The 26147-nt window shown below is 39.0% G+C and overlaps 1 long non-coding RNA gene across 6 annotated transcripts in view; it reads right to left on the bottom strand.

The window, feature by feature from the left end:
• The window catches only part of LOC143669098 (uncharacterized), a 526175-nt gene that overhangs the window by 399291 nt on the left and 100737 nt on the right, over positions 1-26147 (bottom strand). For all 6 annotated transcript variants that reach the window (XR_013168699.1, XR_013168702.1, XR_013168701.1 and 3 more), the window contains exon 3: positions 23550-23593. This is a non-coding gene — a long non-coding RNA (uncharacterized LOC143669098). The remainder of the gene's footprint in view (positions 1-23549; positions 23594-26147) is intronic.

Here is a 26147-nt window from a genome sequence, read left to right as displayed (position 1 = left end):
TTTAGAGATCATACCATTCTACACATGCAATCATTAATTCTTAACATCATCACATAGATGCATGATCATCATTTCTTAGTACATTTGCATTGGTTTAGAAGAACTAGCAACATAACCGAAAAAGATATAGAATGTTAATATAGAAAAAAAAATAAAAGTAATAATAGTAAAATCAAAACAAAACAAAACAAAAACCTATAGCTCAGATGTAGCTTCATTCAGTGTTTTAACATGATTACTTTACAATTAGGTATTATTGTGCTGTCCATTTTTGAGTTTTTGTATCTAGTCCTGTTGCACAGTCTGTATCCCTTCAGCTTCAATTACCCATTGTCTTACCCTGTTTCTAACTCCTGCTGAACTCTGTTACCAATGACATATTTCAAGTCTATTCTCGAATGTCCGTTCACATCAGTGGGACCATACAGTATTTGTCCTTTAGTTTTTGGCTGGATTCACTCAGCATAATATTCTCTAGGTCCATCCATGTTATTACATGGTTCATAAGTTTATCTTGTCTTAAAGCTGCATAATATTCCATCGTATGTATATACCACAGTTTGTTTAGCCACTCTTCTGTTGATGGAGATTTTGGCTGTTTCCATCTCTTTGCAATTGTAAATAATGCTGCTATAAACATTGGTGTGCAAATGTCCATTTGTGTCTTTGCCCTTAAGTCCTTTGAGTAGATACCTAGCAATGGTATTGCTGGGTCGTATGGCAATTCTATATTCAGCTTTTTGAGGAACCGCCAAACTGCCTTCCACAGTGGTTGCACCCTTTGACATTCCCACCAACAGTGGATAAGTGTGCCTCTTTCTCCGCATCCTCTCCAGCACTTGTCATTTTCTGTTTTGTTGATAATGGCCATTCTGGTGGGTGTGAGATGGTATCTCATTGTGGTTTTGATTTGCATTTCTCTAATGGCCAGGGACATTGAGCATCTCTTCATGTGCCTCTTGGCCATCCGTATTTCCTCTTCTGAGAGGTGTCTGTTCAAGTCTTTTTCCCATTTTGTAATTGGGTTGGCTGTCTTTTTGTTGTTGAGATGAACAATCTCTTTATAAATTCTGGATACTAGACCTTTATCTGATATATCATTTCCAAATATTGTCTCCCATTGTGAAGGCTGTCTTTCTACTTTCTTGATGAAGTTCTTTGATGCACAAAAGTGTTTAATTTTGAGGAGTTCCCATTTATTTATTTCCTTCTTCAGTGCTCTTGCTTTAGGTTTAAGGTCCATAAAACCGCCTCCAGTTGTAAGATCCATAAGATATCTCCCAACATTTTCCTCTAACTGTTTTATGGTCTTAGACCTAATGTTTAGATCTTTGATCCATTTTGAGTTAACTTTTGTATAGGGTGTGAGAGATGGGTCTTCTTTCATTCTTTTGCATATGGATATCCAGTTCTCTAGGCACCATTTATTGAAGAGACTGCTCTGTCCCAGGTGAGTTGGCTTGACTGCCTTATCAAAGATCAAATGTCCATACATGAGAGGGTCTATATCTGAGCACTCTATTCGATTCCATTGGTCGATATATCTATCTTTATGCCAATACCATGCTGTTTTGACCACTGTGGCTTCATAATATGCCTTAAAGTCAGGCAGCGTGAGACCTCCAGCTTCGTTTTTTTTCCTCAAGATGTTTTTAGCAATTCGGGGCACCCTGCCCTTCCAGATAAATTTGCTTATTGGTTTTTCTAATTCTGAAAAATAAGTTGTTGGGATTTTGATTGGTATTGCATTGAATCTGTAAATCAATTTAGGTAGGATTGACATCTTAACTATATTTAGTCTTCCAATCCATGAACACGGTATGCCCTTCCATCTATTTAGGTCTTCTGTGATTTCTTTTAGCATAATTTTACAATTCTTATACTCATCTGTCAGAAGAATGAACTAGAACAGAGAAAAAGCCATTACTTACTTATTAAAGTATTTTAATAAAAGATGTTCTAAAAAGATTTTCTTGTTCACTGTGGAAAACTGGGGGGAAAGAACGTAAAAATAAACATTTTTAAGTGTTTGTAATTCGTAATCAACTACGATTAAACCTCTGATGTATTTCTTTCTAAAAATTCAACAGTGGGCTTTTTACATAGACGATATTGAATATGCCAACTGTCTTAGTTTGCCAAGCTGCTACAACAAATACCACACGATGGGTTGGCTTCAAAAATGGGAATTGATTGGCTCACGGATTCAGAGGCCAGAAGTGCAAATCAAGATGGTGTTGGCCTGGCAGCACTCTAGCTGGCTGACAATCAAGGGGTTCCTTGGCTTTGCCATCACATGATGACCTCTCCTTTCTCTTCCAAGTTCTCTTGACTTCCAGCTCCCAGCTTCTCCCCCATGGCTTCCTCTACATACATCTGAATTTCTTGTGCTTAAAAGAAGCTCCAGTAATCCAGATTAAGAGCCACCCTCATTTAGTTAGGCAACACCTTAACTAAAATAAGGACTTCAAGAGATCCTATTTACAAGGGGCTCACACCTGTGCGGGACATAATCCAATCCCCCCCACAATCTTAGAGTTCACATACATATTTTCCAATGTCAATCAAATTTAAATTTAAAACACTCGATAAACAGTTTCAGTGTTGAATATTTTATCATACACTAGCACTTATGTTTCTCTATCTTTAGATAATAGGGATATTGTCATTTTTTTGGCCAATTAAACAGATTTTTCTATAGTGATTCCATGTGTATATTAATAATAAAGAATAGATATAAACATGTGTATCTTTTGAGGTATAGAAAATGTGCATTCATAGAAATGTGTAATATGGAAATGAAGTTTATTCTATAATCCTAACCTTTTAAAATGCTTATTAGTAATAATCAATTGATAATGGATGCTCCCCCTTGGCTCTTTTAATTCTGCAATTTCACCTGTACCCCACACCCTATATCATGCCCTCGATGGGGCTCTTAGAGAGTGACTTTACTTTCTAAAACATGTCTAATTACTTCTGACTCAGTACTTCCACAGTAAAAGCAAATGCAACTGGGGGGAAAAAAGAAGAAAAGCAGCTGTGAAGGAAGAAAGGGAGGAAAGAAGGAAAGGAAGATATGGAGGGAGAGAAAGTAAATAATCTGCTAACTGTACCCTATGGCTTATCCCATAAGTGAACTTTAGGTACATTCTCATCCATTTCTCATACTCGTCCCAGAAAGATATAATCGCACATGTTAAGTGGAACAAGGCGGCATGTTCAGATTTAACCGAATGCAAAGGAGGTGGGGGCAGGGGCCAGGGCAGGGCGGTCCAAGAGTTGACAGAAAGGCAAGAGTGAGAAAGGAAGACAAAGTATAGTTTACGCAAGAGGGAAAAGGACAGCAGAAACAGTTCCTCTCCATAGCATTCCTGTTCCTTGCTGCTCCTGCAACTCCAAGCCTGCAGGGTGGGATGGGACAGACCCTCCCTCCTGGTCCATTCTCTCCACCCTTTCTGGGACCCCACTGGGTCAGGCTGCATTTGTGGTCCCAGTCTCCAAAAAGGTTATTCCCAGGTCTGGTACAGCACGCTTACATTCGGGGGAAAACAGGCCTTGGAAGAAGAGTGAAGCCAATGGTCAGGAAAGAACCACTTTACAAACAGACTTCCAAGGAGGATTACCCTCTTGAAATTCTCCAGGCAAAAGTTCACACCATTAAACAGCTGGTGTTCAAAATTCTAATTAGCTCTGAGCTCCTGATCTGCACAGAACTTGAGCCAGTGGCATCCAGAGCTCCTCTGCTGGTGCCTGGTGCCTGTACCATTCAATGCCATAAATGCTCTTGGTCAAAAACGAGGTCATAAACGTATCCGCTGAGAAACGTTTACTATCATTTCAAATGATGTGTTCAGTTCCAGAGGTTATGATAATAAAGGAAGCTTGCAAATACTCTTCCCACCTCTGGCATGCCCTGGCCAGTTTGGAAGACCTTATCTTCTTTTGGCTCTCTCAGGCGCAAACCACTGGACTCTGACCCTTTTCTGGACCAAAACAAATCATTTCTAGAATGACTGTATCACATTTAATTTATACTTTTTCCAGCTTTAAGCTAACAGCTCCACGCCAGAAAGAAAAGAAAAAACTTGCTGTTTTCAAAAGTATTAAAATGCTTCATCCCTGCCAAAGTTTACAGCACAGTTATATCCTGCTGCAGAAAGGATGGGAGGTGGGACGTGAACTGGAGGAGGGCAGCTGTTTATTCAATAAACTCTAACAGAAAACCTTCCACTTCCCACACTGCTGCTTCTACACCCCCAGCAGAGAGAAGCAGGAGGAGGCCGCAGGAGAAGACTTAATTCCTCAGAGCCCAATCAAGCTGGTTGACTCGCTTTCTATCCTCCCACACAACTGAGCAAGCTCCCCCCCAATCCCCCCTGGGGGAGCACAAGAACAGATGCCAAAGGGTTTGTCTCTTCTTTTCTTCTTCTTCTGTGGATGTTGACTCCTGTTCTGATGGAGCCCAAGAGGCTCTCCAACCTCCTCCCCATCCATCTTCACCCTAATAAACACAACAACCTCCTACCTCAGCATGCCCTTAGCTCTGAGGCACCCAGAGCAAGCTCTTAAAGGTAGCAAACTAAAACGGGCATCCTTTTCATCTCACATCTTCCAAGGATAAACTGAAACTCTTTTCCACTGAAACAGGCAGTTGCTGGGGTCCCCAACTATGAGGTCCATCACGCTCTAGCAGCTGGACCTCTGCTTTCTCCTCTGGAGTGGGAGAGGAGGAGGAAACAGGAGAGGGCAGGGCAGGACAGGACAGGACAGGACAGGGCAGGGCAGGGCAGGGCAGCCTACTCCTACTCGGCCAGTTGAGAAACCTTAATTTGTTAGCCTAGAAAACCCTGGGGCATTGCGACCAGAGTTGCCCCACCCAAGGAGTACCTCTGATTTTTTTTTTTTTTTCCCCTTCTAGTGGGCCAGTAGAGAAAAGGGAAAATAAGGACAAATGTGTTCAAAACAGAAATACTGCATAACACCAACTTGGCTTTGGGCAAGGACCAGATTATAGGCCCAACACCTCCATTTCTGTCCAAGTGGAAAGAGAAACTGCAGGAAACTGCAGGGTGCAACTTTTATCCAGCTGTGTGAACTCTGTTGCCCAGAGACTCTGCCAACCCAAGAAGATCAACAGAATCCTGAATTGCTCCTCAGTCCCCGGCTGGCTCTTTTTTTTTCTCTCTCTCTTTTAGTTCTTTAAGGTTTGTTGTTCTTGCTCTTTTTGGTAAACCAATTCTTTTTAACATCTTGATCTTAATTATATCTAAGGTGGAATGGCCTTTAACCCCCAAAACATACTTTCTCGGTGTGCAAGTGTTCAGAATCAGAGAAGACAGCCCATGACTTTTTCTTCAAAAAGCTTCTCAAACCAAATGAATGAACTATAACCCAAGAATCGTAATTGCTGTTGATGTTTCACTTCAGCTAGCTATTTAAATATATCCCAGATTTAGGTAGCATTCATGTAAGACAATGTCATAACAAGCTGCCCATACTGACTTTAAATTGAAAATAATGGTTGGTCACTTAATGATGGTCACTAATTGAGATCCTTATATATCCCCAAATAAATATTCAGTCTAACTTAACTTACATGAAGGACAGTGTGAATTCTGTGATAAAAAAAAAAGTTAGATGGCTTTGTAGTGGAGAAAATGCCAAAATCCAGTTTCAGTCTAGTAAAAATACATAATTAACATAATTGTCAGCATAAAAATATTTCTAAAATACACCTAACTTTCAAATACATGTCAAAATTTAGATCATACTTTTTCTTTTTTTTTTTACTTATAACTCATATACACACACCCTCTGTTTTTCTTCAAATTAAAAGAAAAGAAAGTTAAATACAATTAAGCTGACATCTAATTCCAAATCAATAAAATCTAATTGGAAATTTTATTTTACTTCTTCTAACTCTTCTTTTTCCAACTCCAAAATGTTTAAGCATAAAGAGAGGACAGGGAACAGGTAAGAATCAAACATGAGTTGGAAACACCCATCGGTTATAGAAAAGCATATCCATAGACGTGAATTTTCCAAACTAAGGCACAGGTATTAGGATCTGCTAGCTGAAAGTGAGGACGAGGCAGCCAAAATAGACCATCTCAAAAAGAAAAATTCACTTCTTTAGCTGTGATGCTAGAACCTAACTTAATTTGTGGGAACAGGAAATGCATCTACAAACACTTGCAGATGCTTCTCCTCTCCTTCCCACCCTTGGCCTGTCAGGGTTCTCCCACCTCCATCACCACCCCGTAAGGAATTATTTATAACCAAGCAAAAATGTTTATGAACTTAGCTTGAACCCTGCTTGCTGCCTTTCTTCAAAGAAACCAGAATCTAAAACTCCTGAATCTCAATAAGCCCCAGACCCACCAGGAAAAAGAAACTCCAAAAAGGAAAAAAAAAAAAAAAAAAAAAGAGAAAACAAACTCACAGATTCAAAAAGAGCAGCTAGAGGAAAAAATGAAAAATTGTGGCACTGTAACCCATACCAACTTTGAAATCTGTTCTATAGTTACTTGTTAAAATGTACCTGGTGATGTACTGCTTTTTTATATCTACGTTATATTTCACAATAAAAAAAGGTTAAAAACATTCTTTTTAACATGAAAAAAAAAGAGAGAGAGAGAGATGATTATGTTTCCAAGTCTTACTATAGAGTAAGAATTACATGGTCTTTATATGCCAAATACGGTAGGATTACTGTTGGAATGTCCAACACTGATTATTCACAGCACTGGATTCATAAAGGCAGACAATATTTCTAATTCATCTTTTCTATAATTATTGACATAGTTGTAACAGCATCAGCAGCCAATCAGAAACCTCCATTTAATGTTAATATTCTTGCTAGTTTAAAATGGTCGTTTGTTCTTCTTCTCTGACCACAAAGCCATTTATATTCTCTGCAGTATCTATAAATCTGAACTGCAATGACCATACACTTCGTCAAATAAATAATGAGCGATATCACCTACATTCGACCAATGTGCAGATGTCCTCTTAAACAACAGCTGGTATTGGATGGCAAAGGACCTATCGAAAGAATTTATATGTCCAGAAAAGAAACGAACAGTGAATAGTGTACCGCTCAAAATACTCGGAGTGGGAAAGGTGAAGTGAAAACCTTTAGCAATATCTAAAGGTTTAAACTTAAATATGATTATTAAAGTACCTCAAAGAGGAGGTATACATGCTAGGTCTTTGGTTAGCCATAGCTCAGAGTCACCTAAGAATTTACTATATTGAAATGTAATTTTATGTTTGAAAAAAAATAGTATAGCTACCTGAACAGCTACATGTTTGTACTTTCAGACCATAGACCCCTCCCTCCCTCCCTTAGATTTCTTGCATGAGAGAACTTGAAAAGAGCTATCTACATCTAAGGAATGGCCTGCTTATCTGCATCTCTGGGCCTGCCCCATCAGGGTGAGACATGCTGTTATTTCAAGAATGGTTACCTGCCCTTAAGAACCCATTTCAGAAGACACAAAAACAAGACATGATTGAAGGAATGGAGGAGTTAAGGCAAAACGAACACTGGTTCACCAGATCCCCTATTAACCAGAGATGTCCACTTCTCAGACCCAATTTTAATGTTGCTTTTAAAAAACTGCATCAAGGTCCAACAAGTATGCTTTGATACCATTTCGGATAGAGTCAAGGTCTCCCAGAAGTTACTCTTTGAGTTCTCTACTTAGCCAGACTATGTCCTGAGTTCAGAAAATGAGGAAATCTCAATATTATTTATTTATGATATCTCCCACAATGTTAAAAAATAAAATAAAAGGAGAGCAGTGTACATGTAAAAAATGCTCAGCTTGTAAGAACTACTACTGGGGAATGACAGATTTCAAATTCCCTATAATGTGACTATGACTACTAGCAGAAAAGGGATTATTAGTACCTGAAACAGAATATTAAGATGCAAAACTCTAGGTAAGACAAAGTGCAAATCAAGCTGGCAGCATTTCTCTACCTGAAGAGCACTCATCGATCATTCTGGCTGTCTTGTGATAATGCTTCAGCAAACCCACCAGTAAAATGAGATTGTTGCCAATTCCTATGCATTTAAAAGAGGAGAGAGATGTCACACCATGCAAAATGTGGCATCATGTGATCAGAAAGACATTTAATAACGTGAAGTAGAATGATAAACGTCAGCAAATACTTTGAAATTTAGTGTTTCTGAAAGGAAATTTTAAGATGTTCCTGAAATATACTTTATGCAATCAACCCATTTTTTATTTTCCTGTAATTCCCATTTACAAAAAGATTTGGGATGTTCCAAAGACATGAAGGTGACATCATGCTTGGACATGAAACTCCGGGGAGAATAGATATATGCATGAGAAAAAATGCAGCAATGAATTTTCCAAGATCTTCCCTGGAAAGATGGCCATAATACCCTATCAAAACAAAAGCTTTTGCCTATGGGAACTTTTAATGTAGCTACCATCAGAAGAGCAGGAAAAATAAATAGCTTTCCGGTTTTCACAGGAAAGGAATGATTTCCAAATTATGACTTTTGAGAGTGCAAGAGAAGGAATGACTTAGTAGCAGTAAATGTGAAACACATGCTTTCCTCAAAGGGTTTTGGTCCTCCCTGCACAGTTATTTCTCTTAAATGAAAAAGACAAATTATTAAGATTTAAACACTATACCCCCTTAGAATGTACCATACATTTCTGTCGAACGCCTGGGGCCCAAGGCTTTAAATAATAATGATTCTGAGAGTCAGTAGGGAAGAATTGTATTTCTCTCCTGGGAGAGGAGCAGAGCAGTGGTATCTCACACATTCGGAAATGCAGTTGGATGGACTCTGCAGTCAGTAGGGCATTTGCCCAGTGGGCCCATTTTCAGAAAAGGAAGGGAAAAATGTCAGCCAACTGAATACTGGGGAATCTGGGACACATCCACCCAATGTTTGGTGAGTTGTTTCTGCCTCTCTGTCAGGGTGCTTTCTCTTTATCCCAGTGGCTTAACCCCAGCTGTACAGTAGAATTATGTGGTCATCTGAGAAGTTGAAAAAAATTTCCGTAGTGAGATCAAGATTCTAACATGCGGCTCAAGCTAAGAGCCACTGTTCAAGCCCCATCTTCACTAATTCAGTATTAAGCCATATTATTTCCATTTTAAATGAGAACGGCTAAGCAAGCCCTCCCTTTTTAGATTTTTAAAAGTCTAAGAAGCCCTCAAGGCAATATCAGTACATTTTCCATGTCATATCAAGTATACTTTATGTTGTCAACGTGCAGTGTCCTTAAATGTAGAGGACGTTGCACACCATGGGAAAGGCACTAATTCCCATAATGCCTCCAGTCCACGCCCACCTCTTCTGATGTATGTTACAGACTTTTCTTGAGGGGAAGGCATGGGAAGGAATTTCTCAGGAGGTCCTGTCCAATTTCCTAGCAATCTGTAACTCAGGAAAGAACACTCTGCAGTCTGTCACTTTGATACAAATGCTTCTCACTGATACCTCAACCGTCAGTCTCACCCTAAACAAACAAGCATCCCGCTAAGCAGAGCTGAGTACTATTTCCTGAACATCCAGGGGATGTGATGGCAATGTCTCATGACCACCGTCAGTGATCCTTTTTTATTAGTAAAAGCTGTAAGTAATGATCCATCCTTTACCCACCCACCCCCACCCCCATGTACTAATCCATATCAACTACCTGACTTTCCACTATGCCATTTCTCCAGCAATGAATGTGCTCACGGACATTTTTAAAATAAGAACACAAGAACCTCAGTGAGATTTTGACCACAAAAAGTGGTTCAGTTAGCCAATACCATAAAAACAAATTCTAGATTTCTGGGAAGTCGATTCATTCACAGACTCTGATCAGGGACTCTGAAAACAAGTGACAGCCTTAACATTTGAAAACACATCTACTCTCATGATCCACAAAAAATTTGATAGGCAAGATGACATTCTAGACTTCTATAATTATTTAAGCTTAAAAAATTAAATCACTGTGTAGCTGTTAATTACTTCAATATTCCATTGTTTGCAAAAAAGCATGATCATATCATCTACTTGCTTATCATTTGATACTAGAAATGTAAAGTCCATAGAATGAATGACATAATAATAACAACAACAATAACTATTTATTGAATGACTATTATTTTCCAGGCACAGTGCTAACTGCTTTACACATTTCATCCCATTTAATCCCCCCAATGCAATGGAGGAACTTTCAGTATCTCCATTTCATAGGTCGGTAAATGAAGCTTCTGTAACTGAGACAACACATTTATTATCAACAAAGCTAGGAGATGGCTAAGCTAGAATTTGAACAGAAGTTTGGTCGACTCCAAAACCCTTAAACATTTCTATAAATTATTACAGTATATATATTTTATAAACGGACACTGTGCACTATTACGAAATAATAAAGAGAGAGAGACAGGAAGCCTGACCTAACCTTGAGGAAAGCAGACAATGTGGTGTAGTATAAGCACGTGGAGTTCACAATCTTGTCTCTGATGTTAACTGTTTGACCATGTGCAAGCTACTGAATCTCAGAACACCTACTTTCTCTAGTATAAAATGAGAATACCAATTCCCACCTCACAGGTTGGACAGACCAAGTGAAAAGGCAAATTAGATACTCGATAACTGTTGGCTTTCTTCCTTCTCTCAGCCTCAGTTTCCTATTCTGTTAATTAGAGGCAAAAAAAAAAGTTTATAATGTCAATTTCATAAGGGAAGCAGTCATAAAAATGGAAAATTCTCTGAAGAGGTGAAAAGTTAGGTTTTAGAGCTTCTGTATCTCTGAGCCTTAGCACTTTTAAGTTCACTGTGTCCCTGAAGGAAGGTGCAGCCTATCATTGTTCACACTGAGGAGTTGCAATTTAGGAAAGGCTGAACTTTTGTAAAGTACATGATCCTGATTCATCCACTTTGTATCTCTGAATTTTCAACTTGGCTTGGTTTTGTTTTGTTTTTCACTCTTGTGTTTCAACAAGTCATTATTAAGTACCCATTAAGTGCTTCAGCCTGTGGGGAAGAAAAATGTTGAAAAGAGGATTCCCAGCCTTTAATGGTTGGGTTTTCTTAAAGTAGGCAGACATGAAATGTGTGCTTGACTCATTTAATGATATTTAGCTTTACTCCCTACCCCGTCCCACCCTTTTGTTTGTTTGTTAGGGAAGAGTTTTCTTTAATGTTGTATCTATACAAAAAATGTTAGCATTTTTTTAAATTCCAAGGGTTTCTATGGAAATAAATGGGGGAGCGGTAATGGAAAACGTCAGAGCGACAAATCAGGAAAACCTTCTAATTGCCAAATCCAAATACCCACCTTGATCCTTGTCTTTTTTGTAACATTCACAAAAGTTGACTTCTTCACTATACCTAGAAACTCTTTCTCCTCTGGCCAACAGGCTTCCCTCACCCTCTCCCATTGACTCTGCTCTGTTTCTATCTCTATTTTCAAGTCTTCTTCCTTCATTTATCCCTTAAATATTATTATAACTCAAGATTTCATTCAGTGTCCAAGAGCATGCAGCTCTCTGAAGGATTCATCTGTGTCCATGGCTTAGCCACAGCCTATACATTAGTGGTTCCCAACTCTAACTTTGACACTAGATCATCTGGCAAACTTCAAAGAAAAAGGATTACCAGGTCCAAATCCTGGTGGATTCTGACTCAATATGTTTGGGGTACCTGTACTTTAATAAATCTCCTCAGATCATTCTGAGGCACAGCTAGAACTGAGACTCATGACTCTATTCCGGAAACTCCCTGGGTCTTTCTGCCTACAAGCCATATCTGTGTCCCCAGTACCAAGCATAATGCTTCTATAGAATTGAAAAAGACATTAAATAAACTATTCATGAGTGCATATTAATCATATAAACATTCATATAAATATTGACTCACTATCATCTCTCTACACTCTTTCTTCTGTATTTCCTTGAACAGTCTGGCAATGTGTCCAATGGCCCAAAAGAGAGTTATTCTTCCTCATGAATGGTATTTTATGATTTCAAGTCCCACAATTATACAGAGAAAGGAGACCATTATCAGTTCCTCCACTGATAGAAAAATAAACTAAATAATGATAACCTAGGGGACTTAAACTGGCCCAGTCAATGCTCCTCAGGCCACCAGTGGGAATTTACTTCATTGTAAATCTTATCAGACCACCTCCTTGCATTCTTCAATGACTCCCCGTGTTTTACATAATAAATAAAGTTCATTCATGAACAGACTCTTCTTTGTGGCTTAACCTATATGACTAAGAGCCTTATAAAGAGAGGAAATTCAGATACAGTCCATAGAAGAAAGAAAAAGCCAAAGAGGAGAGCAAGATCATCACATGATGGAGGGCTGCCATCTCTGAAAGCATGGCCTTGCTGACATCTTGATATTGGACTTTTAGCATTCAAAACAGAGAGACAATAAATCATTGTTGCTTAAGCCAACCCACTGTCTCACTAAATAACCACCCCAGGAGCATCCAGAGGACATACCTTTCACCAGGAGAGTGAGAAATAAACGTATGAAGGGGGTAGCCTCCCTCTGTGGTTGTTCATCTTTGAAGTTCTGATATTATAGCAGAAAATACTGCCACCAAACTAGATCCTTAAACACAATGGGGATAATCAGATCCCAGGATGGCAGGAGCCAAGTGGCAGCACTTAATCACTAAAGAGCAGGTGAGCATGGTTAATGTAATAGACAGCAGAGTCAAAACTGTAATCAGGATAGTCTGACTCACAGAGATCTGATCATTGGATATCTGAAAGTGAAACAGATGGGCAGTCTACAAGTTCTTACTTAATCTGTGTGCTGGCTTGGAAGGATTATGTGCCCTAGAAAAGCCATATTTTAATCCTGATCCAATCTTATGGGAGCAACTGTTTCTTTTAATCCCTATGCAATTATGTAGGTTGGAATTTTGATTAGATTATCTCCATGGAGATGTGACATGCCCAATTATGGGTATTAACTTTTTTATTAAATGGAGATATGATGCCACCCTTTCCAGGTGGGTCTTGATTAGATTACTGAAATCCTTTAAAAGAGGAAGAATTTTGGAGAGAACCACAAAGACAGAGCCCACACAGCCAGAGCCTTTGGAGATGAAGAAGGAAAACGCCCCCAGAGGAGTGTCATGAAACAAGAGGCCTGGAGACAATGCTAGCAGATGTCACCATGTTCACTATGCTTTTCCACCTGAGAGACAAACTCTGAACTTCATTGGCCTTTATTGAGTGAAGGTAACCTCTTATTGGTGCCTTAATTTGGACATTTTTATAGACTTGCTTTAACTGGGACATTTTCACAGCCTTAGAACTATAAACTTGCAACTTAACAAATCCCCCCTTTTAAAAGCCATTCTGTTTCTGGTATATAACATTCTAGCAGCTAGCAAACTAAAACAATCTGTATAAGCAGATGAGCTCTAGGTCAAGTGAACAAAGTGTCACTCAAATCACAAAGACAGTCAGAGATTCTCAATCAATTCCCAGACATGAGAAAGAATACAGACACAAAACCCCTGGAATGAAGGAAAAGTCAGGACCTCTTGAGAAAGGATCATGCTACACTGCCAAAAATTTATACTGTTAATATTTCTCCCACCTTTTCCAAAAGGGACTATGACCATTTACCAGGGTACCTTCGCAATGGGAAAAAAGAAATCAGAATTTGTGGGAATTCCTGGATCCTGGCTTTGAACTGACATTGACTCCAGGAGACCTAAAATGTAACTGCAGTCCACCATTCAGAAAAAGAGCTTATGGAAATCAAGTGATCAATGGAGTTTTAGCTCAGGTCCATCTCACAGTGGGTGTAGTAGTTCCCCAAAGTCATTCCTTGGTTATTCTCCCAATTCTAGAATGAATAATTGGAATAGACATACTTAGCAACTGGCAGGATCCCCACATTGGTCCCATGACCTATACAGTAAGGACTAGTATGGTAGGAAAAGCCAAGTGGAAGCCACTAGAACTGCCCCTACCTAGCAAAACAGTAAATCAAAAGCAATAGCAGGATGGTGTGGCAGCTACCTAGACAGATTGCCACTATCAAAGACTTGGAAGAATGTAGGGGTGGTGCTCTCCACCATATCCCCATTCAACTTTCCTATTTGGCCTGTACAGAAAACAGATTCTTGGAGCATGATAGTAGATTATTATAAACTTAACCAGGTAGTGACTCCAATTGCAGCTGCTGTTCCAGATGTGGTAAAATTGCTTGAACAGATCAGCACATCCCTTGGTACCCAGTATGCAGCTATTGATTTGGCTAATGCTTTTTTCTCCATTGCTGTTAGTAAAGACCACCAGAAACAGTCTGCTTTCAGCTGGCCAAAACCAGTAACACACCTTCTCTGTCCTACTTCAGGGGTATATCAACTCCCTAGCCCCATGTCATAGTTTAGTCCATAGGGACTCAAATTGCCTTTCCTTTTTTGTAAATCATTATACTGCTCTGCTATATGGATGACATGATGTTGACTGGACTTAGTCAACAAGAAGTAGCACCTACTCTACTTATTGGTAAGACATTTACATGTCAGAAGGTGGGAAATAATTTCAACAAAAATTCAGGGCCTTTCATTTCAGTGAAATTTCTAGGTATCCAGTGGTATGGGCTATCTTGAGATACTCCTTTTAAAACGAAGGATAAGCTGTTGTATCTGACACCCCCTAACTAGACAAGAGACATAATATGTAGTGGGCCTCTTTGGAATTTTGGAGCAACATATTCCTCATTTGGGTGTGCTATTCCAGCCCATTCACCAGCTAGCTTTGAGTGTGGACTACAACGAGAGAACACCCTGGTACAGGTCCAGGCTACTGAGCAGGCTGCTCTGCCACTTGTGGGATTCAGTAGATCGAATGATGCTTAAAGTCTCACTGGCAGAAGGAGATGCTGTTTGAAGACTCTCACAGGCCCCTATAGGTGAATCACAGCACAAATCCCTAGGATTTTGGAACAAAGTTCTGCCATCTTCTGTAAAAAATTACTCTTCTTTTGCGAAGCTGCTTTTGGCCTGCTACTGGACCTTAACAGAGATTGAATGCTTAACTATGTGCCATCAAGTTACATGCAACCTGAGCTGCCCATCATGAACTGTGTCTTGTATGACCCACCAAGTCATATATTTGGACATGTATAGAAACACTCCATCATCAAATGGAAGTATATATGACATCAGACTTGAGCAGGCCTCAAGTAAGTTACATGAAGAAAGGGCCTAAATGCCTGTAACTCTGACTCCTGCCATATTACTGTCTCCTTCAACCCATACTATGACCTCGTGTATGACTGAGGAAAAGAAAACTCAAGCCCATTTCACAGATAGTTCTACACAATCTGCATGCACTGCCCAAAAGTGGACAGCTGCAGCACTACACCCCCTTTCTAGGAAATCCCTGTAGGACAGTAGTGAAGGGAAATCCTCCCAGTGGGTAGAATTTTGAGCGGTACATCTAACTATTCATTTTGCTTAGGAGAAATGGCTAGGCATATGATAGCATACCAATTCATGGGCAGTGACCAATAGTTTGATTGAATGTTCAATATTTTCATTTATAAATGCTGCCAGAAATATACTACACCAAAAATGGAACAGCTTTTAAAAAGGCAATTTATCAGGCTACAAGCTTAGAGTTCTAAGGTCATAAAAGTATCCAAACTAAGGCATCCAGGGAAAGATACTTTGACTCAAGCAAGGCCGACAGATCCAAAACACCTCTGTCAGCTGGGAAGGCACATGGCTGGTGTCTGCTGGTCCTTTGTCTTCTCATTTCAAACAGCTTCCCCAGGAGTATTTCTTTCTGCATCTCCAAACATCTGGGTCTCATATTCGCTCCATGGCTCCTAAGGTTTCTCCAAAATGTTTCCCCTTTTAAAGGACTCCAGTAAACAATAAACACCCATCTTAAAGTGGGTGGAGTCACATCTTCATCTAATCAAAAGGTCATACCCACAATTGGGTGTGCCAGATCTGCATGGAGATAATCTAATCAAAAGGTTTCCACCACACACAATATTTTTTTTCTTTTTTTTTAATTATTTTATTTTATTTTTTTAAATACCAAAAAACACGTAACAAATGGAAGCATTCCTATTTTGATCCTTCCATCCTACATATATAATCAGTAATTCATAATATCCTTACATAGTTGCATATTCATCATCATGATCATTTCTTTGAACATTTGCATCTGTTCAGAAAAAGAAATAAAACGAAAACAGAAAAAAAAATTATATATACCATACCCCATACCCTCCCTTTCATTGATCACTAGCATTTCAAACTAAATTTATTTTAACATTTGCCCCCCCATTATTTATTTTTATTCCATATGTTCTACTCATCTGTTGACAAGGTAGATAAAAGGAACATCAGACACAAGGTTTTCACAATCACACAGTCACATTGTGAAAGCTATATCATTATTCATCATCATCAAGAAACATGGCTACTGATACACAGCTCTACATTTCAGGCAGTCCCCTCCAGCATCTCCATTACATCTTGACCAACAAGGTGATATCTAATTAATGCGTAAGAATAACCTCCAGGATAAACTCTTGGCTGTGTTTGGAATCTCTCAGCCAATGACACTTTATTTTGTCTCATTTCACTCTTTCCCATTTTGGTCGAGAAGGTTTTCTCAATCCATTGATGCTGAGTCTCAGTTCATTCTAGGGTTTTTCTCAATCCCTTAATGCTGAGTCTCAGTTCATTCTAGGATTTCTGTCTCACATTGCCAGGAAGGTCCACACCCCTGGGAGTCATGTCCCACGTAGACAGGGGGAGGGTGGTGAGTTTGCTTGTTGTGTTGGCTGGAGAGAAAAGCCACATCTGAGAAAAAAAAGAGGCTCTCTTGGGTCTTAGGTCTAATTTTAAGTAGGCTTGAGCTATCCTTTGTGGGGTTAAGTTTCATATGAACAACCCCCAAGACTGGGGGCTCAGCCTATAGCTTTGGTTGTCCACATTGCTTGTGAGAATATCAAGAATTCAACTTGGGGAAGTTGAATTTTCCCCCATTCTCACCATTCCCCGCAGGGGACTTTTCCACTCACTGACCAAATCACTATGGACAAACCAATAAAATCTCATGTCCAACCCAACGTTCCATGTACTTATGTCCACCACACAATATTGACTCAGGATTAAAAGAAACATGGCTGCCCCCACAGGGTTAGATCAGGAAAAAGAACATGGCTTTCATGGAATACATAACAGCATCAAACCAGCATAGTCAGGGACTTGGAAGGAACACAATGGGAAAATTGGTGACCAGGAGGTCTGGGGAAGAGAGGTATGTGAATAGATCTCCTGAATGGTCAAAAAATGATTAGATATTTGTATACAGTATGAATGCATACTAAAAGAGTGACAGCAGCAGAGAAGGATTTTAATAATCAAGTGGATAGGACAAGATGACCTGTTTTATAGATATAATGGGTCTCTTTCCCCAGTCATTCCTATCGTGGCCTAATGGGATCATAAACAAATTGCCTATGGTGACAGGGATAGAGATCACACATGGTGGACTCAGCCACTCAGCCTCCTACTCACTAAGGCTGACCTGGCTACAGCCACTGCTGAGTGCTCATTCTGCCAGTATCAGAGATCAACACTGTGTCTCAGATATGGCACCTTTCCCTGAAATAATCAGCTAGCTACCTGGTCACAGGTTGATTACATTAGACCATTTCTATCATGAATGGGGCAGTGCTTTGTTCTCATTGGAACAGACACTTCTTCTGAACACAGATTCACCTTCCCTGCACACAGTGCTTCTGCCAAAACTACCATCCGTGGAATTACGGAATCTGTTACCATCATGACATTACTGTGGTATCAGGTATTAGATGGAATTGGGCCTCATTCAATCAGCTGAAAGATTCCAGAGTCTAGACTTTCTATCTCAAGATTTTAATATCAGCTCTTACAAGAATTTCTAGCCTGCCAGCTTCCCCTAAGAAATATGGTCTCAAGACTTCAACAACAGTCTTACCATTATTCCCAGCCTAAGGGCAACCCTACAGAATTTAGACTTGCCAAACCACACAATAGTATGGGCCAAATTCTTAACAATTATTAAATAAATCTATCCTGTTGATTCTGTTTCTTCGGAGAACCTTAACTGATACCGATTCTTAATTATAAATGGCATATTAGATAGTCCTTACAAACTATTTAATACCAAATTTCTGAGTGGGGCTGTGTGCTAGTTTGAAAGTGCTGGTACCCCACAAAAGCCATGTTCTTTAATACAGTATTGTATTGTAGGGTGGAAAACTTATTGGAGATGTGACCCACTCAATTGTGAGTGGGAAAGTTTGAATAGGTGGTTACCATACAGATGTGTCTCTGTCCATTCAAAGTGGGTCACTTATTGGAGTCTTTTGAGAGGGAACCATTTTGGAAAAAGCTTCAGAGCCAACACGAGACCCATATGTTTGGATATGCAGAAAGAAAACACCCCTGGGGAAGCTGGTTGAAACCAAACGACCAGCAGATGCCAACCACATGCCCTCCCTGCTGAAAGAGGTGTTCCAGACCCATCAGCCTTTCTTTTTTTTTTTTTTCATGTCCCAATTAAAACAAGTCTATAGAAATGTCCAACCACCAGCCTTTCTTGAGTCTTTCCCTGGATACCTTAGTTCAGATATTTTTATGGCCTTATAACTGTAAATTCGTTACTTAATAAATTTCCTTTATAATAGCCATTCAATTTCTGATATATCGCATTCCTGTAGTATTAGCAAACTAACACAGGCTGATCCCTAGTATTTCTAGTAAATTCTTTGCCAAATATGAATTTGAAAGAATAAATGTGTTTGCTTATAAAAATGAAATAAAGGGCACTATGTTCAGAAGAAGTCTTGGCCTTTGGTGCTATATTTTTTAAACTACTTCATGGCCATGTGATAAACTATGGATTTCTAGATAGAGCAGAATAGGGGTATCATTGCTCTGACATGTGGTACATGCTCAGCAAACAGTTGCTTGACAACAAGATCTTGTCTCTGTGTAGTTAAATTCAAGGCCTTCAAAAGAATTATAACCTTCAGGTTGTCCCACAAGATAGATAAGACATGGAAAATGTGGCAATGGGATACAGATCTTTGGGATGTGCTCACAGCATTATGAGCAGTTACTCTACTTTGCAAGAGATAATCCTGACTCTCTAGAGAAGGGACACATATTCCAAACACTGAATTTTTCTCTACTTTGAAGATTTTGATTAACCCAAGGGTGTTCATTTTGCAATTCATTTTCTACAATTTAATTTTTCTAATGTCGTGCAGCAGTATTTCTTTTAGAGGATTCCAAAACACAGATCTTTACAAATAAATCAGATTTTTTAAGAAGTCTATCCCAGTGGATATTTTCCCAATAAAGTGGACCTTGGAATGTGGTCAGCTGTGTTCTAAAAGATTATTCATTGCCTAGTGCAATGCCTAGTGTTCACCTAGTGCCATATACTTTTCAAGGCCTTCATAACTCATAACCAACATCCTAAATTCAATTATACCAATCAAAAGACTTTATTATAAACTTGGTATTTCTAAATCCGTTTCTAAAATCATCAAGATGTAGTAATCACAAGGAGACAATTTTCACAGCTAAATTTTATTGAGCTCCAATAACATATACAAAGGAAAAGGAGGAACAGGCAATTATCAATGAATTTGGACTAAAAGCTAGTTTGTCTATATAATTCTGAGCAGCCCTCCTAAGGAGCTGCTTATCAACACTGCTTTAATTCCCTTAAAAAGTTGGGGGGGGGGAGGTTCCCCTTCGTTTAACTAAAGAGCTCTCACTTTAGTAAGAGTCAATTCTCCCCCCAAATTAAAAGGAAATAAAATCAAACATGACTCATATGTTAAGTCCCCCACATAACACGTAAGTTTTGCTTGATAACTTTGATTTCTTTAGTTGCTGCAGCAATAGGAATACAGCAAAAATTACAGGATTTTGAACTACATCCCCAAAGAGAGGTTAAACCATCCATATCTTTACTGTCAAAGCTATGCCCAATAAATTTCAATTAGGTTAATTCCGTTAAGATCTAACATTGTTACCATTTTTATGTTAAAATACACTTAATTAGATCCCAGGAATGAAGAAATATTGTTTTTTTCTACTTATCTATTTCTCAGGTCTTAAGAACACAATATGAATATAGATAGCATTATTTGCTTCTAGTACTTCTCTTTACCCTTTCCTGCCACTCTTATTTATTGTCTATAGTAGCTTGCTACCTAAGAACTTGCAAGGGGGATGTAGATTTTAGGAAGTAAAAACCATCAATAAACTGTTTTTCTTATGACATACATTTAGTGACAGTTTTTCATAAAATAGGGTCCTTTGGAAATGAATTCTGAAAAGTCAGTCTGCCACCAGATCCGACTATCTATTTCTTTTGAAACAATAAATAAAAGCTAGCCAGGCAAATTATCTTTGTGGTTAGAAAATTGTAAGATTATGCATGGTAAATCTGTCCTCAGAATTGAAAAGGAGCAGAAAGGGAATGAATGATTCTACGGGCAGAAAGATGAACAGAACAAGGGGAAGTGCAAATTGAAAAAGCATATTTTATTATTTGCAGGTTACAAATAATCGCTTGTGAAAAAATAAAAAGAAAACAGAAAGTATATAGATAAAGAATCAAATGCTAAATTTGGGGGTATAGAACCTAGACGACCAAAACCAAGCTCATGGGAGGCCTCTAGCTGAGCTGCAGTTCATGTGTCCATATGACACACACTCTCCTCCTGACAGATTCAACTCCCTAGTATTTGTGTACTCAATGGTTTAGAATGATCTGGGAAAATACACAAAAAGTTGCTGTAAATTGGAATTATTTTTCTTATTTTTCAAAGGTAAGAAGGTATTTTAATTTCTTCCCAATTACAGGTTTTTCTGGAATTGAAAAACAAGTGGTAAATGAATATTTGGTATTGCTGGCAGTTAGCTTGCATATCAACAGAAAACAGAAATTTTCCAATCACACAAATCATATATCGTAATCACATTAAAAATAATTCTTTCAATTTCTCTTAGCGAGAAATGTTTTTTAAAAGACCGTAGAATCAGAGAGCCTCAAGGCCAACCCTTCCCCAGTAACCTGCTGTGTAGTACTGATTCCACAAAAACGGTTTGGAAAAACATAAATGTAGATTTATTTTCCTAAAAGTCATATTAAATAGTTGACTATGACTGATCAGGGTTTAGACGTCTGCTATCAATTAAGAATAAATAAATTCCAGAATAGATTAAGTTTTTTTCCATTCTGGAAAATGAAATTGGGTCTTTATTCCTGCCACATCTGCCATCAGCAAGGAGAAAGAAAGGGCATGAAATAAAATAAGCACTGGAATCAAGGAATGCTTACTTCCTCCTCATATTTTTTATTGGAAAAATAAAATTTGTTTTCCAGTAAGATATTTCATTTTTTTTAAAAATCTGTTTCTACTCAAGTTCTATTTATGTTTAAACGAGGCACACGGAAACTCTCAAGTGCAACTCAGATTTACATCTGGCTAATCCTTCAAATGCGATCGACCAAGTTCATGCTGTTTATTTCTAATGAGTTCTGTGATTTTTTTGATAACATGTGCGAAAGATAGCAAATTAACTACTGCTGGTCAGCAGCAAGCAAGCAAAGGGAAGCTGATGTAGGTAAATCCTGCAAGTCAATTTCTAATCACACTTGCCAGAACCTTGAGGTGGGGGGGGGGGGGGGGGGTGATAAACCCTGCCAAGAAAATCAGTAGTAGAACTTGTTTCCCTTTCCTGTTTCCATGGAATACTTCAACACTTAAGCAACAAATACAACTCAATCTTTCCTTTCCATAACTTCAGGGACTGTAAAGAAGGCTCTGGCCCCACTCCTAGCCTTAGAAATATTAAAACATCTCACACTGCAAAAGGTAACATCAGTCTTTCTGAGTTCCTACAGAGGTTAGAGTAGGTGTCATATGCATGCTATAGAAATGTATATTCTGCTCAGTTCAAACTATATTCAAATCTCCTTACCTAAACACAAACTGGACAGAAATATGAGGCATAACGTTAGCAACAGCTGGGGAAAAAAAATCGTTAAGAGATAGAGAATGAAAATAAAATTCCCCTAAATCAGGTCACTAATGACTTAAGAACCACAGCTTGAAAAGCACTTACTCACTTAAAGGGTATGACCCCTGAGAGTACACTATTTCAGAATATTATTCTTATTTCCCACCTGAATCCCAAGCCAAACACAAGCCTTTCTTGGTGGATCTGAACTATAGAGGCAATTAGAATCAACTGGAAAGGCTTGAAAATCTGCTGATACTACAACCCACTCTAAGCCAACTGAAATCAGAATATTTTGGGGTGAGGCCAGGGCACCAACGTGTTCAAAAAGCCTCCCAGGTGATTCTATGGTGGCAGCAGCATTTGAGAAACACAGCTTTAGAAGAATAGTGCTGAAAACAGAAAAACTGATTTCCCTATCAAATACTCCCAGGCCTCTAATTTCTCGCAGTCTGTTCTGTCTCAGAAAACCATGGTGGCCACTTCAAATGGCCTGCTACTTCTCCTGTTTCCCAGTTGGGAAGCAGGCTGCCTTCTGAGCTGGATGCTACCCCAGCTGGAGGTGGAAGCTGACATGGTATTGGTCCCAGGAGGCAATGAAAATTTTGACACTATCTTGGTGAAACAGATGTGTGAATGCATGAGAATTTCAGCATCTCATGACATGTCGCTCTGTTAAACACAAAGACAAATGTAAAGTAGGGCGTGGAGAGCAGGTATACAATTTCAGTTCTCTTTAGGCCATTGAGTGGGTTTTGTTGGTTGTTGTTGTTGTTGTTTAACACTAGCACCTTTAGAATCACCAGGAGGCCGGTTAAAATATTCCACCCCTGAAGTCTCAGATCTAGTCAGTCCGAGGTGGAGCCCGATTATTTGCATCTCTAAGGAGTTCCGGTGAAGCCACACTTCAAGAATAACTGCCCTAAACTAACCTTCTGGCTCCTCCAAGCATTTGAAATTCCAAACTGAGATTTGTTTTTAAAGCATCTGTCCCTACAGCTGCAAAATTGAATACTAACTGGACACTTGACATGAGATAGTGTTAACTATTGTTTTGGGTGTAAACACAGCATTGTATTTATGTTTAAAAAAGTCGAAGAGTTCTTATCTTTGAGAAGTAGGTATTGAAACAACTGAAAACATCTGCCATACAACCTAGCCTTCCTCCCCAAAGATAACCCGCATCCTTAATGGGTTTACCACTCCCGTGCATGTTTTATATCATCACAACGTCCATGTCTGAACTGCACAAAATTAAAATCAACTTTTTCCTTCAAAAATATAATACAATAATAGCATGGGGAAGAAACCAAAACAAATAAAAGCAGAACAGAGAAGAGTGAAGACAACGGTCCATCAAGAACTTTGGGGCAGCCCAGAAAATAGCAAACAGCTAGCCACAGTCATAAAGGAAACTGGTACAATCCATTATCTAGAATTTTCTCCATCAACAAAGTCTCTTACCCGAACGTGCTGGATGTTAAAGCGTCTGCATTCACCAGATGGTACTAGGAGAGAAAAGGAAACTGAATCAGAGTAATCAGGAGGACACAGTAGCACGAGGTTTCAGTGCACATTTCTGTCTAAGCGTTCGAGAGGAAGATCTGGAAGCTGATTGTTTATTAAAGTATACCTTTAAAGCTGCCATTGCACATGACTTCTAGAGCTGTACCTGGGACGCTGTAGTGTACTGGGTCCTCCTGATAACTGGAATTAAGCTGAAAGCATCCCCAACTGGGTGACAGGTGCTGTGTCAGCACCAGCTCTGCTACTCTTATTCTAAGACTGGAAGCCAAGCCAAGGTTCTTTTTGGGCTTTGACTTCATTATCTGGAAAATAAAGGGCTCTTGATGTTCTCCATGTGACTCCCAATGCTAACAGTACATTATTCCACTTAGAAAAATACCAGCCCTGGGATATCATCAGAGAAAAAGGGAAAGGGGAACTAATACAGAGCACATATATACTAGAGCCTAAGAACTGTAACCTGTTTTATATAGCATATTCCATGTGACCTCTAAAGCAATTTTGTAATGCTAGTATGAATAACAACAGTTTAAAGACAGAGACAGAGTTGAGAGGGGGCAGGTATTTGTTGCCCAAGGTTCATAGACCTAGCAATGGCAGAACCACAGTTCAAAATCAGAAGCTGGCTGACCCCAAAGGAGTTCTTTCCACCACAACACACTGCTGTATACAGAGTGCCAACTTACTGCAGGTAAGCCACAGGTAACTTAAAAAGAAGTGCAAGATTATAGCAAGGGTTAAAGTTTGTTTTCTGTGCACAGACACCTTTTAAAATAAATTTTTTTATCTTTATCTTTAGCATATCTTTAAAATGTTTAAAAAATACTTTGTAAAAACATAATTGATTATAAAGTATTGCCCAACAGAATACCTAGCAAAACCAACTTATAACATTATCTATTTTTTAATATTTAAAAATATTTATAAAATCGTCTCTCTGATTATTTTTTCCATTAAAAAAATAAAAACATTCTTTGAAACAGCAAATGATGCTTTGATACAAGAAAAAAGCTGGGAACTTTCCTCCCATCTAAAATGTTTAAAAGGCTACGCCCTAAACCACACATTTTCTAGGGACCTGGTTCCAAAAGGAAGGTCCTTCGCAAGTTATAGAAAATTCTACTATTTCACATCAAGTGGCTATTTTTTGTAAAAGAGAAATAATTATCTAGGAATTAGACACAGACTGTATCCCTTGTTAGGGCGAGGTGGTGAAAGAGCTTTAGAAGGCGAATACAACACATAAAGCAGCTGCCTGGCTCTCTGGGGCTCAAGGTCATTTTGCTCTCCAAGGTCATTTTGCTCTCCATATAGGAATTCCTTAATTGGCCAAACACATTTGTCCATTGAATCAGGTGGCAAGACAACCTATTAGATAGACCAGTGGGCTGATCTAGGACACAGCTGCTCTGCTCCCTTCAGGCTTACAATAATTCAGTACCATCAACCTCCCCCATTATGGATAATTAATTTTACGAAATGGAGAAAATAACCATGGGTAAATAAAATGGCTGACACACACCATGCACAGCAGAAAATACCAACTGTGCACATGATGCCAGCTCGCCCAGTTCCCACTGACCTCAAGGTCCTAACAAGGGAGTTCTGCAAAGACTGCATTCAAAAGCATCCTATGCTTAGGCGGCCCTAACCCCAGTGCAAACTTTTCTCCCACACCACAGCAGGAGGGCTTCACTAATTGGAATGTGCAGGACACGTGGCGTGAAATATGTTAAGGCAGCACACACCTCCAGAGCACACACCACTCAGATTTCTTAGTTTGTCAAAATCTAAGTTTGCGCCACCAATGTAGTTTTAGAAATTAAAATGGAAAGTAGATCAGAGGTTCCCAGGGGTTGGGGGCAAGTTGGGAATGGGAAGTTATTGCTTAGAGGCTACAGAGTTTGTATCTGGGGTGATGAAAAGTTTTGGAAATGAATGGTGGGGATGGTAACACAATGCTGTGAATGTACTGAAGGCCACTGAATTGTACACACGAAAGTGATCAAAATGGGAAACTTTATGTTTTATATATGTACCGCAATAAAAACCAATGTTTTAATGAAAGTGCATATTCATGTAAGGCTGAACATTTTAAAACAGGTGGAGCTGATTTTTATAAGCGTCAATATCCTCAAAAGACCAGAGATAGAAACAACAAAGAAGCCTGGTGAAAAGGGACCCTCTAATCGTGTTAGCTTGCAGTTCTAAAGAAGATGGTTGCTCTGAATTTCCCTTTATACATGGAAACTTAAAAAAAAAAAAATCCCTATTTTCTCGGTACATCTTTATGTAGGGAAGCCTGCGTACCTTTGAAGTCTCAACACAAAACAAACAAGAGTCTTTACAAGTCCTGTCTGACCACCCAGGGAGAATCAAATAGTACTTTTTTTTCCTCCAGTAGGCCACCCCAGGGTATCTTGAATAAAAAAGAAAAGGAGGAATCCATAATATACCAGGATGTATTTTTCTAGTATAGTTATTAAACTGTTTTAATCTAAATATTGTGGTATATATTTCACTACAATGCCAAAG

The sequence above is a fragment of the Tamandua tetradactyla genome, chromosome 25 (genome assembly GCF_023851605.1).
Source record: "Tamandua tetradactyla isolate mTamTet1 chromosome 25, mTamTet1.pri, whole genome shotgun sequence".
NCBI classification, from domain to species: Eukaryota; Metazoa; Chordata; class Mammalia; order Pilosa; family Myrmecophagidae; genus Tamandua; species Tamandua tetradactyla.
This window is presented reverse-complemented; position numbering and strand designations above follow the sequence as displayed.